Source organism: Otolemur garnettii, unplaced genomic scaffold, assembly GCF_000181295.1.
Source record: "Otolemur garnettii isolate 467f Iridium unplaced genomic scaffold, OtoGar3 scaffold00123, whole genome shotgun sequence".
In the NCBI taxonomy this organism is placed as follows: domain Eukaryota; kingdom Metazoa; phylum Chordata; class Mammalia; order Primates; family Galagidae; genus Otolemur; species Otolemur garnettii.
This window is the reverse complement of record NW_003852518.1, coordinates 4,856,614-4,869,529: the sequence shown is the minus strand read 5'-3', so window position 1 is coordinate 4,869,529 and position 12,916 is coordinate 4,856,614. Positions and strand designations below refer to the sequence as shown.

Sequence of the window (12,916 nt, the reverse complement as noted above, 5' to 3'; positions counted from 1 at the left end):
CCTTTTTATATGAAAGCTATAACCTAATAACAACCTAAGGATATGGGGAGGGGGGAGGGAGAGGGATTCGAGGGTTCACTTCTGTGGTTCATCTTGCAAGAGTACAAGTGAATCTTTCTATGAGTAGAATATGAATGTTTTGACATAATAGCTAACAAAGTTACATGAAAGCTATGTTAACAAGTTTGATGGAAGTGTCTTGGATTGTGTGTGAATACACCACACTGCACCCCCAAAGTGCATCAATGTACACAGTTACCATTCAATAAAAAAAAAAAGAAAGAAAAAAAATGAATGAATGAATAAGATGCCGAGTTTTGAGAATCTTTGCCCTGACCTATCATATGGTGACTTACATTTTTTCCCACCTTAAAACTGCATCTACATTTTGTCTGAGATATTCACTGGAAAGCATCAGTATTAAAAAATTCTGTAAGTTCAGTGTTACTAAATCCTCTCCAGTCAAAGTCATCATTTTGAACTAAGCATTGTCATAAACTTAGCATATAATATCATGGAATATGTGCATGATATTTGCATTATGAAGCAATTTCACTTGTTCTACCAAATCATTGATGGGAATCATAGAGATATCATAATTCATAGTAGTGCCAATCTGAAGCATTAGAATTATCAACCATAACTGTCCATGCAGATAGAAGTTTTCAATACAACTGGATATTTCTATATCATATGTTAAGACTATGTTTATCTTTGTAAGAATTTACTAAACTATATTCCAATGAATGAGAGTTTCCATTCTTTCACATCCTGGCCAGGATTTAGTATTGCCAATAGTTATTTTTATTAATTTCAGCCCCTTTAAGGAATGTTTAATGGTGGCTCATCATTCTTTAACTTGAAACTCAATAGTATCAGATTATAATTAGGCATGTTGTCACGTGTATATTTGTTATCTGCATAACTTATTTAGTGAAGTATTCAGATATTTAATCATTTCTCAATTGGGTTATTTGCATATATCAACATATCATGTTGTATGTAATAAGCATAATAAGTAATACCATTATTGTCAACTTTAAAAATTAAAGATTGTATTTTTTTCTAAATTTGCTAATTATAAAAATTTCCACAAATCTTGAGCATATAGGAAAAAATTAAGATATTTACATGAATATGCTTGTGAAAAAATGTCAGTTATGTGAAATATAAGCTGTAAATTTGCCAAAATATCGCTAAATTAGCTAGTCTCTCTTCTTTGGTCTTCCTCTCATCTTCTCTTACTTTCTGTACAGCACACCTATGTTTATCCTCCTCACTTTTGACTGCCACAACATACCAGATTTATGATTCAAAAATGGTATATAGTGTGAATGTTTCAAATAGGAAAAAGATTTAGGGGAAAAATGTTTTATTCTACTTACAATATGTAAAGGGAATGTTTCATCTGCCCCCAAGGATATATGTTCCTGAGGAGAGCCTTAATGACTAGCTTTTTCTGTTGACACATGTTGGTCAGCTGGTGGCTGTGGGGGCTCCAATTTGAGCAAGTGATGAACAGCCGCCCTCTGCCATCCTGAACCTGGGCACAGAGTTACTGCCACTCTCTGCTGAACAATGATTATTTTTATCTTAATCATTTGTAACATTTCGATAAACTATGTGGACAATTTCCCTGAGTCACAAATTATTAAATGTATCAAAGCCTGGAGTGGTCTGCCATATCTCTACCACCATTCCTCTTTGAAGAGTCTCCCAGTGTGCCAACTTCAATCTACAGAGATCTACAAAGATCTAAACTCTGCTTCTGTTTTGAGTTTTCCAACTACATCTCATCTCAGGTTTCAGGCTCTCAGTTCTCCTTGAAAACCACTTCTATGCCCCATTGTCTTCTATTATTTAACTAAAATCTATTATATAAAATGGTAAAAAGAAATATCTAATTTCTTACATGTACAGATCCATTGGCATAAATAAACACTGACATACATGTACATTTACGTGTGTGTTTCAGTCCACTCGGGCCTCTACAACATAGTATCACAGACTTGGTGGTTTACAAACAAGACAAACTTATTTCTCAAAAGTTCTGGTGGCTGAGAAGTCCAAGATCAAGGCACCAGAACTTTTTGTGTTTGATGAAGACCCACTATGTTCAGTGAGATTCACAGATGGTCATCTTTTCAGTGTTCTGACACAGTGGAAGGGGCAAGGCAGCCCTCTGGAACCTCTTGTGTAAGGACACTAATCCCCTCCATAAGGGCTACACACTCATTGCTTAAACACCTCCCATGGCCCTACCACCTCATACCAGAACATTAGACATTAGGGGTTAGGATTTCAATGTTTGGATTTGGGGGGACACAAACATATTTATGTACATGCACACACACATGTATATTCACATAGACATACATATACTTCTAAATATATATATTTTTTCTGAACAGTCTTTATTTTTGCCTATTGCTGAAATAACAGTAAAGAAGTGAAGATTAAGATCCCTGGTATTAACTACAAGTCTTAAAATTCTTTCTCATCACTTGTGTGCTCTTAGACAAATCATTTAATGTCTCTCAGTTTTCCTCATGAATAAAAAAGAGTATAATCTAGAGTTGTTATAAGGAATAAATGAGGTCATAGAATCATGCCTAGCTCACTTACTAAATGTTAGACATTATTTATTGTAGCTGATTTTTGTTGTTGGTAGTGGTGGTCATATCTCTACAAATATTTAATGAAGTAATCCTGGTTAATTTAGTTTACACCAAAATTGCCCAACTTTTAATTACTTATGATGTACATAACATTGTTTCTAAATAATCCACATTAATTATTTATGAAGTATTAGAAAAGGCTTACTTTTGTGCCTTTCAGAGACATCCATATATATGCTTTGAGGAAATGAAGGTCTCTGCTCAGATGCCAAGTTCAGCAAACTGCCTTTGCACTGGAGTCTTGGTGCTTCCACGGAAGTACCCGCTGAGAAGTGTGCACTGCACAAAGAAAGGGGATTGTTGCCCACAGCAAGATGGCCCACTGCCCATTAATGAGTTGGCATTGAAGTGTGTGAATAAGATCATGTAAACTTTATTACTGTGAGTCACTAACCCAGGGCTTGTTACCTATAAATGAACTTAAAATTGTATTTCCTGGCCTTTAACATCTAAAATCAAGACCTGAGACAGATGGCCATTTCCACTATGGGAAGTGAGCTGATCCAGATATTTCTGCCTCGCCAATTGCCATGGATAAATTCTATGCCTTTCTTTTCATATATGACATAAGAGCAGGTATTTAGTATAATTTGAAACATGTGCAATTAACTGACCATGGAAAAGAAATATGATATGTTTAATAGCATAAACTTTTGAAGTTAGCCAGAATTAAATTTACATTTTGGCTCTTTCATTTATTGGCAATGTAGCTTTGACAAAGCTCATAATTTCTACAAGCCTCAGTTTTCTCTTGTGAAAGACGTGTGTGTGTAAGAGAGAGAGAGAGAAAATCTCATTGGGATGTTGGTAAGAACTAAACAAAAAACTACTTGGTAAATTATAAAGCACTGTGTGGAAATATTGGTCACTAGTCAGGAGTAGCTAAATTGAAAGAATTACATGATTGAAAAAATAACTTTATTATACCTTGAATTCCATAGTTACCCAAGGAGCGTCAAAACAGGCCAGCCTTGATTTTGAAGACTTGTTAAAAGAGAAGTCAGTTTCTCTTAAGGCAATTTCATCCAATGCAGATGCATATAAATTGGAAAAGATAAGATGACAAATGTCCAGGATTTCACTGGATCTAAAATTACTTTTGTTAGCTATTTGGGTTTAATCAGCTTATGCTTTATTTATTGAATAAGCGTCCCAAGACCCCAAAGTAATATGTAGTAATAAGTCAAGGTAATAATAGGTTCACTTGGTTTCTATTTCCATTAGTTCACTGGAGTTCACAAAAAGAAATTATCAAGTACATTTACTGATCTTGATAATGAATATGATAACAACAAAAATAATAGCTTATACTTGCTAGTTTATTTTCACAAGCTAGACACTACGCTGAGCACTTTAAAATTTTTATCTCATTATTATTCCACAATCAACTGCAATATAGTTGTTATTTCAAGACTACAGATGAAGAAAGGAAGTTTCTGAAAGGGCAGATGAGTCTTGAAGGCAGTTGGAATATAGATTCGGTGGTTTTCTTACCTACCATAAGGGGAAAAAAATGTTCATTTGATTAGTTATGTTTTACCTTTAAAAATTCTCTCCTTAGCTACTTGGAATCAGGTTTCAGGAGGGGATAGTACCAGGAAAGAGCATGTTCGACTTAGCTCTGTGGTTACAGTAGACATTGCACAACCCAAGGTTGTGAAATAAGCAGTTCAATTACAAACACTGCTCTAAGAACTGTAACTCAATATCCCACTTTATAGCATCTTAAGGCAAGTATTAAAAATTCCCATGTTCACAGGTCTCAGCAATGCATTTCTTCACTGGAGAGATGAAGATAAATAGACGAGGGAAAATCAACCTTTGTAGTCGATGCACATTCAAATTGGTTCAAATTACACCACAGGCTGCTCATTAAAGAAAGCTTATACTGCAGAGCTGCAGTGTCATGAGCAGCCTTCTGAACAGAACAAGAACCCATTGTTGTGTTTGCTCTGCCCTCACCTTACATGTTTGCGTTAAGTGATTATTTGTGAAAATGAGAGACAGAAAAAAAATACATAAACAAATAGAAAACTCACTGCAGATAGGATACCTTTCAAATGTATTCAAATACTCTAAGTCTGCCAATCTCCAAGACCTCAGCCTGGGGACTGCGGTACAGTATCCCACAGAGTGCAGATCTACGTGAAGCCTTTGGGCCTTGATTTTTGGATAAGTACATTTAATATTAATGTGGGGACTGCAGATACAATTAATGCAAAAATATCAGTTCCATAAAAGTATGTAAAAAAATAAAATGTTTTATTGTAGAGACAGAAGAAATTATTCAATTTATCTACTTATTAACAAATACGAAAAAGTGAAAGATGAGGTATCTAAGAAGAAGAATGAAAGATAAAACAGATTGGTAAAATTAAGACAGGAATTCAAGAAAACTAAAATGGAACTATTACACAGAAGAGAACAGCACATACTTGGTAAAGCACAGCAGGGTCCTAGTGGTCCCAGTGGAATAGGGCAGATCCTAAAAGAAAGCTGTAGGTTCACAGGTCACATCTGTCCCTGACCTGGTGACATGGCAAAGGATATTTACCTAGACTTTGCTTCAGCTTTCTCTTTTGCAAAATGACATAAAGTATTAATATTACTTCTCTCATAGGTTTATGGTGAGAAGTAACAAATATTTCCAAAAAATAAATGCATGCCTCAAGTACTTAGCCCAGGGTCTGGTACCTCATATAACTCACAACAAGTGATCTTAGCTATTATATCAACACAGAATAGGTCTCATTTACAATGAAGAAGCCAAAGGCCTGGCACTGCTCAGAATTATACAGACACATGTGCAAGGTAAAGAGTGTAAGACTGTCTAAGGAAGAAGGCAGAACAAGGGGATAGAAAAATACATCACGCATCACAGATAAAAGAACAGACTATCTCCCCCGATAAAAAAGCCTTCAATAAATTCTTCACTATATTCTAACAAATACTAGAAAAATAATACACGTCTAAACAGTTCATTTTTTTAATTTGGAAAATAGAAAACTTGGGTTATTTACCTTTCATTATGAACTTATAAGAGTATCTTACATATACAAATCTGTTACATATATCAAATATATAATTTGAAAATATCTTCTATTCTGCCTTTTTGGTTTACTTTTGGTGTCCTCTGAAGCACAAAATTTTAAGTTTTGAGGAAGTCCAATTTGTTTCTTTTTGTATTTATTTTTACATGTGCATTTAGTGTTTTATCTAAGAAATCGTTCCCTAACCTAAGTTCACAAAGGCTTACTCCTATCCTTTCTTTTAAGAATTTTATACTTTCAGCTTGTTTGTAATATTTTCATCTATGATATATTTATAATTAAATTTTATGGATGGTGTGAAGCAGGGTTCAACTTCACTCTTGCATATGTGGATAGCCATTTGTCCCAACACCTTTGTTGATGATTCCTGCCCCTATCGAATTGTCCTGACACTCTGGTTGAAAATTGTTTGACTTGTGTTCGCTTCGGCAGCACATATACTAAAATTGGAATGATACAGAGATTAGCATGGCCCCTGCGCAAGGATGACACACAAATTCGTGAAGCATTCCATATTTTATAAAAAAGAAAGAAAAGAAAATTGTTTGACCTCTCTGCAAGAGTTTCAAGTCTGTTCATTGATCTATATGTCTATCTTCATGCCAATATCACAATATTTTGATCACCGTAGCTCTGTAGTAAGTTTTGAAATCGAGAAATGAGTCCTCCAGTTTTGACCTTTTTCAAGATTCTTTGGACTACACCAGATCTCTTGCAATCCCATATGAATTTAGATGAGCTGGTCAATTAATCTGTAATAGTATGTGAAATTTTTGTTGACACAGGGTCTTGCTCTGTCATCACTGGAATACAGTTTCACTATCATAGCTCACTGCAGCCTAAAATTCCTGGGCTCAGACAATCTTTCCACCTCAGCCTCCCAAGAAACCAGGACTGTAGACAAGACACATGCCTAAAAGGCTATTTTTTCTTATTTTTGTAGAAATAGGGTTTCACTATGTTGCCCAGACTGGTCTTGAACTCATGACCTCAACCAATTCTCCCTGCTCTGGCTAAAATTTCTAATATAATGTTGATAGGTATGAAGAAAAAGAATTACAGATAAACAAATGTAGGTGCGAAAGTGAAATTAGAACCCTTGTATATTACTTTGTGGGAATGAACAATGTTCAGCCACTACGGAAAATAGCTTAGTATTTCTTCACAAAGATAAATAAAGATAACCGTAGGATTACCATACAACTCCATGAGGCCACTCTTATGGACATAATCAAAAGAATTGAAAATGAGACATGTATACAAATGTAGGTAACAACACTTTTCACAGTAGTCACACAGTGGAAACAGGCCAGATATCCATCAAATGTTGACTGCATAAACAATGGGGCGTTATTCAGCCAGTGGACACGATGAAGCACTGGTACCTGCTACAAGGTAGCTTCACAAGCATCTTGCTTAGCCGTGAAAAGTGGCCAGACACAAGTGACCACACATTCTATGATTCCATTTATATTAAAATGATGTGTACGAAATAGAAAATTAGAGACAGAGCCCAGACGGGTGGTTGCCAGGGACTAGGGGACAAGGAAATGAGAAGAAACTGCTTCATGTGTAATGACTTTCACTTGGGAGTTATAGAAACAAAGTCAGTAGTTACATAACATTGTGGATGGATTAACTATGATTGAATTTATTCACTTTTAAATGGTGAATTTCATGTTGTATAAATATCACCTTTAGGTATCTTTTAAAATATGGAAGAAGTATATGTATTCAAATGGATATATTTTGAGGCCCACGAACATTTGGCTGTTGATTCTAGTTTTTTACATTAGGTTAGGCAAATAACAATATGTAATATATAGATATAACAGATGTAATTTGTAATACAATAGATATAATACATAGAGCACAGACATAAAAGAAAAACATCATTGAATTATGCTTCAACAAAATTTAAAAATTTGCTCTATTAAACATACTGTTAAGAAGAAAAGGCCAGAAGTGGTGGCTCAGACCTACAATCTCAGCACTGTGGGAGGCTGAGGCAGGAGGATCACTTGGCCCAGGAATTCAAGGCTGCCGTGAGCTATGATCTTGCCACTGCATGCTTCATCCTGGGCAACAAAGGCCCATCTCCCCCACCACCACCACGAAAAAGAGACAACAAAAGAGAAAAATAAAAAGACAAGCCATAGATTAGGAAAAAACATTCACAAATCATGTATCTAATAATGTATTTCTATAGAGACTATATTAAGAATTATTATTAAATAAAACTCAATAGCTACAAAATTAATGACCCAATTTTAAATTAGAAAATACACATATATTTGAATAGTATTTCATCAAAAAAGAAATATTTCCAATTAGAAAATACACAAGAAAGATAATTCTTGTGTATATGGATGGCCAGTATACATGAGAAAGATATTCAACATCCTTAGCCATAAGAAAAAGATAAATTAATACTACGTTTAGATAATACTTAACCCTTAAGAATGGCTTTTAAAACCCTGCAAGTATCAATTACTGGAGATACATGAAGCACCAATCTATTGCATGTACTAGTACAGCCACTCTGGAAAATGTGCAGCCAAGCAAATGTAGGTGTTGCAACCAAAATCAAGCAGCTTACAAGTGGCCAGAGCAAGAGAAAGTGTGTGGGGTTTCCTAGAGTCTGCCGCAGCCCTCAGGTAGCTGTACATCAATTCCAAATTCACAGAGGGCTCTGTCAGAATCTGGTGCATTGACCAATCCAACCATGAATCCCACTGTCTGTGTTTCCCAGAATGCGTTCCTGAACCCTGACTGAAAAGCACAGGAGAGCAGAGGAGAAACAGGGACCTGCCACTGACACCAGACACCAGCAACCCAAGAGTCCACACACACAAAAGCCGTGGGTTTCAGGTGAGCTTGCTCTGGTGCTGAGGAGAGCACCTGGGATGCTGAGAGCAGGTTTCACTGCCTCCACAAGGAATGTCACCCAGCACAGGGAAAACAAAAATGAGTCTGCAATTTGAGAAAGGGAGTCTAGTGAAGAAGAGTGAATGGGAGTAGGGGGAGGGAGAGAAAAGGAGGAGCAGGAGAAAAAAAGAGAAGGAATGAGAGTTCAAAGGAAGTATGGGAGGAAGGGGAGAAAGGGATAGCAGTGGAAGGGAATGTGGAAGGAAGCGGAGAGGAGGGAAGGAGAGAGGCAGAGAGGATACAGGACCCCATTTTCTGTCAGGGCCAGATCTGGGCCAGGAGGTCCCCGGCCAGGGCAACCTGGTGTTTTCTCCATGTGGAAATGGGTCTGGAAACGTAGCTTTATAGCTTTTCATGTAGTGTAAACTCTCCTGGAACACTGTCCCATATTTGCATTCCCTCAGGCTCCCTGTGCTGATGCTACTGCAATCTCTAGAGATTTAAATATCACCTGCTGATGGACCCTCAAACCCTGATGCCTATTATGGCACCCAGTGTGGTGGGCTCATGATGCTTATGTACAAATAAACCTGGGCTGTAGGACCCACTTCATCTCTTTCCTCAGGCAACTCTGCCCCCAAAATTTTTAAAACAACTTTATTAGGTATAATTTACATATAATAAAATGTACTTATTTAAAATGCACAGCTTAAAAAATAAACAAAATGCACAGCTTGATGAGTTCTGATAAATGTGCATCTTCATATTAGCACCACTTCAGTCAAGGCGTAGGACATTCCCATCATCCCTGAACCTTTTCTCAAGTTCTCTGAAGTCCTTCTCTGCCCCAGGAAACCACGCTCCACTTCCTGTTACAGTTGAGTAGTTTTACCTTTCCTGGAATTTTATCTAAATGGAATTATACAGTAAAAACAAAACAAAACTCTGTAATTGTTGCCATATGCCTATAGGGTCTATAATATACAGTATATATTAATGTATATTTCTATTTGCTTAATCCAATGTGATACAGAAACCTCACTGTAAACAGTTCTAATCACTGCTCTCATTCAACAAACATTTAACAACATAATTGTTGTTTCTATTATATTTTAAATTGTTATAAAACAAATGCTAAATTATAATTTTCACTTTATGTAATTCCGGATCACTTAAAGACACTCAGAGATAACAAGAAAGGAAATTTAAAGAGATGGTTATCTTACCCTCTCACCTTCTCACCATCATTTCCAGTTCCTTTTATCTCTTCTTGTGAAACAGACTTACCCTTGGGCACCATTTCTTTGCTCTAATAAACTTCATTCCTGCCCACTTTCTGTGTGCTGCTATTTCGAGTATACTATATTTATATATGTTTTGGATCCAATAATACAATTATATATTTATTTTATCCAAAGATTTTTAATCAGTTAAGGCAAAAGTAGAAAAAATATGTAAGACTACTGCATTATATAAATTACCTTTTTTCTGGTGATCTTTATTTCTCTATGGCCACCATGCATTATAATAGATCTCCAGAACTTAACTCATCCTATGTGACTGCACCACTGCACCCTTCAACCAATATCCCTCCATTTTCCCCAACCCTCAGCCCTAGGCCCCTTAGGAGTAGAACTTATGTGAGTTTGACTTTTTTAGATTCTACATACAAGCAAGATCCTGCAGTATTTGTCATTCTATGCCTGGCTTACTCTGTAAAGGTGGAAGGGAGACTTAACACGATTAGCTCCATTTTTCTTCTGACCCCCTGAGGTAATATCCTTCTGGTTAAAAGCTTCTGCTTAGCTCTGTACATAAGCTAAGAAGCCTTTTCATAAACTAACTTCCAGGAATATAAAAAAAGTGTACATACAAGTAACAATACCACGTTAAAGATTTTTTTTTCCTATACTCCCCCTCTCCCCAGGGGATACATTTATCAACTTAAGTGTAGCGCTCATGTACAGGTTTTTTGTTTGGCTTCAGTTTTCCCTTTAGTCTTACAAACTTCACTAATTTTTCAAGTTACTTGGGTCAGAATCTTTTTGTCTTCACCCCTTCACTATTATTTCACACATTTAAAATGTCTGCATTCGTCTACATTTGTCATAGTCTACATTCAATTCTGAGATCTAGTGACCTGAAAATGTTTTCTTAAAATTTGTATACAATATATTTCACTCTTTAGACAATAAAATTCTATAAGTATTGACAAATGCACAAAGTCACATATTCACTATTATAGTTTCACACAGAATAGATTCATCATCCCCCCAAATGCCCTATGCAACTCACATATGCAACTCTGAGCCCCTAGTAAAACTGAGTTTTTACTGTTGCTACATTTTATTTGTTCCAGTGTATCATATAATTGCAAACATACTTCAGTTAGCATTTTTCAATTGATTTTTTTCACACAGGAATTTGCATTTAGGTTTAATATATAATATTCTGTGGCTTGATAGTTCATTTCTTTTTAGCATGTTTAATAAAAGTCCATTGTATGGATGTACTACATATTTTTATCCACTTTCCTATTGAAAGATTTTTTGGTTACTTTCACTTTTTGTCAGTTATGAATAAACCTGAAATAGGTAGTCACATGAAGGCTTTTGTAGGAACATAAATTTTCAAATCAATAGAGTAAATGCCTGGGGACACAACAGATGAATCATATGATATAGTGATGGTGAGCTGTATAAGAAATTGGCCAACTGTCTTCCAAAGTGGCTGCACCATGTTGCGTTCTCACCAACCAGTATGAATGACAAGCTTTGCAGACCAACGGCCTCACCAACAACAGGTATGTCAGGTTTTTGTTATTTTTATTGTTTCTGCCCTTCTAATAGATGTGGACTAGTACCTTAATCTAGTTTTAATTTTCAATTTCCTAATGACAAATCACATCTTTTCCTGCACAGGTTTGCCATCTGTGTATCTTCCCTGGTGCAGTGTCTGCTGTGATATTTTGCCCTAATAACTAGGTTGTCTTTTGTTTTACATTTTTAGTTTTAAAGTGCTTTGTATATTTCAGATACCAGTCCTTTACCAGGTATACATTTCACAAAAATATTCTCCCAATTTCATGCTCATGGCTGGGAAGAATCAACATTGTTAAAATGTCTATACTTCCCAAAGCAATCTACCTATTCAATGCCATCCCTACTAAAATACCAACATTGTACGTTCAAGATTTGGAAAAAATGATTCTGTGTTTTGTATGAAACCAAAAAAAACCCTGTATAGCTAAGGCAATTCTTAGTAATAAAAACAAAGCCAGGGGCATCACCGTACCAGATTTTAGGCTGTACTACAAAGCCATAGTGGTCAAGCCAGCATGGTACTGGCACAAAAACAGAGACAGAGACATTTGGAATCGAATAGAAAACCAGGAAATGAAACTAACATCTTACAACCATCTAATCTTCGATAAACCAAACAAGAACATACCTTGGGGGAAAGATACCCTGTTCAATAAATGGTGCTGGGAGACTTGGATATCCACATGTAAAAGACTAAAACTGGACCCACACCTTTCTCCATTCACAAAAATTGATTCAAGATGGATAAATGACTTAAATTTGAGGCATGAAACAATAAAAATCCTCAAAGAAAGTATAGGAAAAATACTGGAAGATATTGGCCTGGGGAAAGACTTCATGAAGAAGACTGCCATGGCAATTGCAACAACAAGAATAAACAAATGAGACTTAATTAAACTGAAAAGCTTCTGAACAGCTAAAGAGACAACAACCAAAACAAATAGACAACCTACACAATGTGAAAGGATATCTGCATATTTTGAATCAGACAAAAGCTTGATAGCTAGGATCTATAGAGAATTCAAATTAATACACATTAAAAAAGCCAACAATCCCATGTATCAAAGGGCAAGAGACATCAATAGAACCTTCTCTAAAGAGGACAGACGAATGGTGAACAAACATATGAAAAAATGCTCATCATCCCTAATTATTAGAGAAATGAAAATCAAAACCACCTGAGATACCATCTAACCCCAGTAAGAATGGTCCAATCACAAAATCTCAAAACTGCAGATGCTGGTGTGGATGTGGAGAGAAGGGAACACTTTTACACTGCTGGTGGGACTACAAACTAATACAACCATTTTGGAAGGAAGTATGGAGAACCCTCAAAGAACTCAAGCTAGACCTCCCATTTGATCCTGCAATCCCATTACTGGGCATTTACCCAGAAGGAAAAAAATCTTTTTATCATAAGGATACTTGCTCTAGAGTGTTTATTGCAGCTCAATTTAGAATTGCCAAAATGTGAAAACAGCCTAAATGCCCACCAACC

The 12,916-nt window shown here is 36.0% G+C and overlaps 1 non-coding gene across 1 annotated transcript; it reads left to right on the top strand.

Annotated features, from left to right (window-relative positions):
* Window positions 1-6,144: 6,144 nt before the first annotated feature.
* On the top strand, window positions 6,145-6,248 carry LOC111727779. Its single transcript, XR_002775247.1, has one exon. It is a non-coding gene; the product is annotated as a U6 spliceosomal RNA (small nuclear RNA).
* Window positions 6,249-12,916: the final 6,668 nt, after the last annotated feature.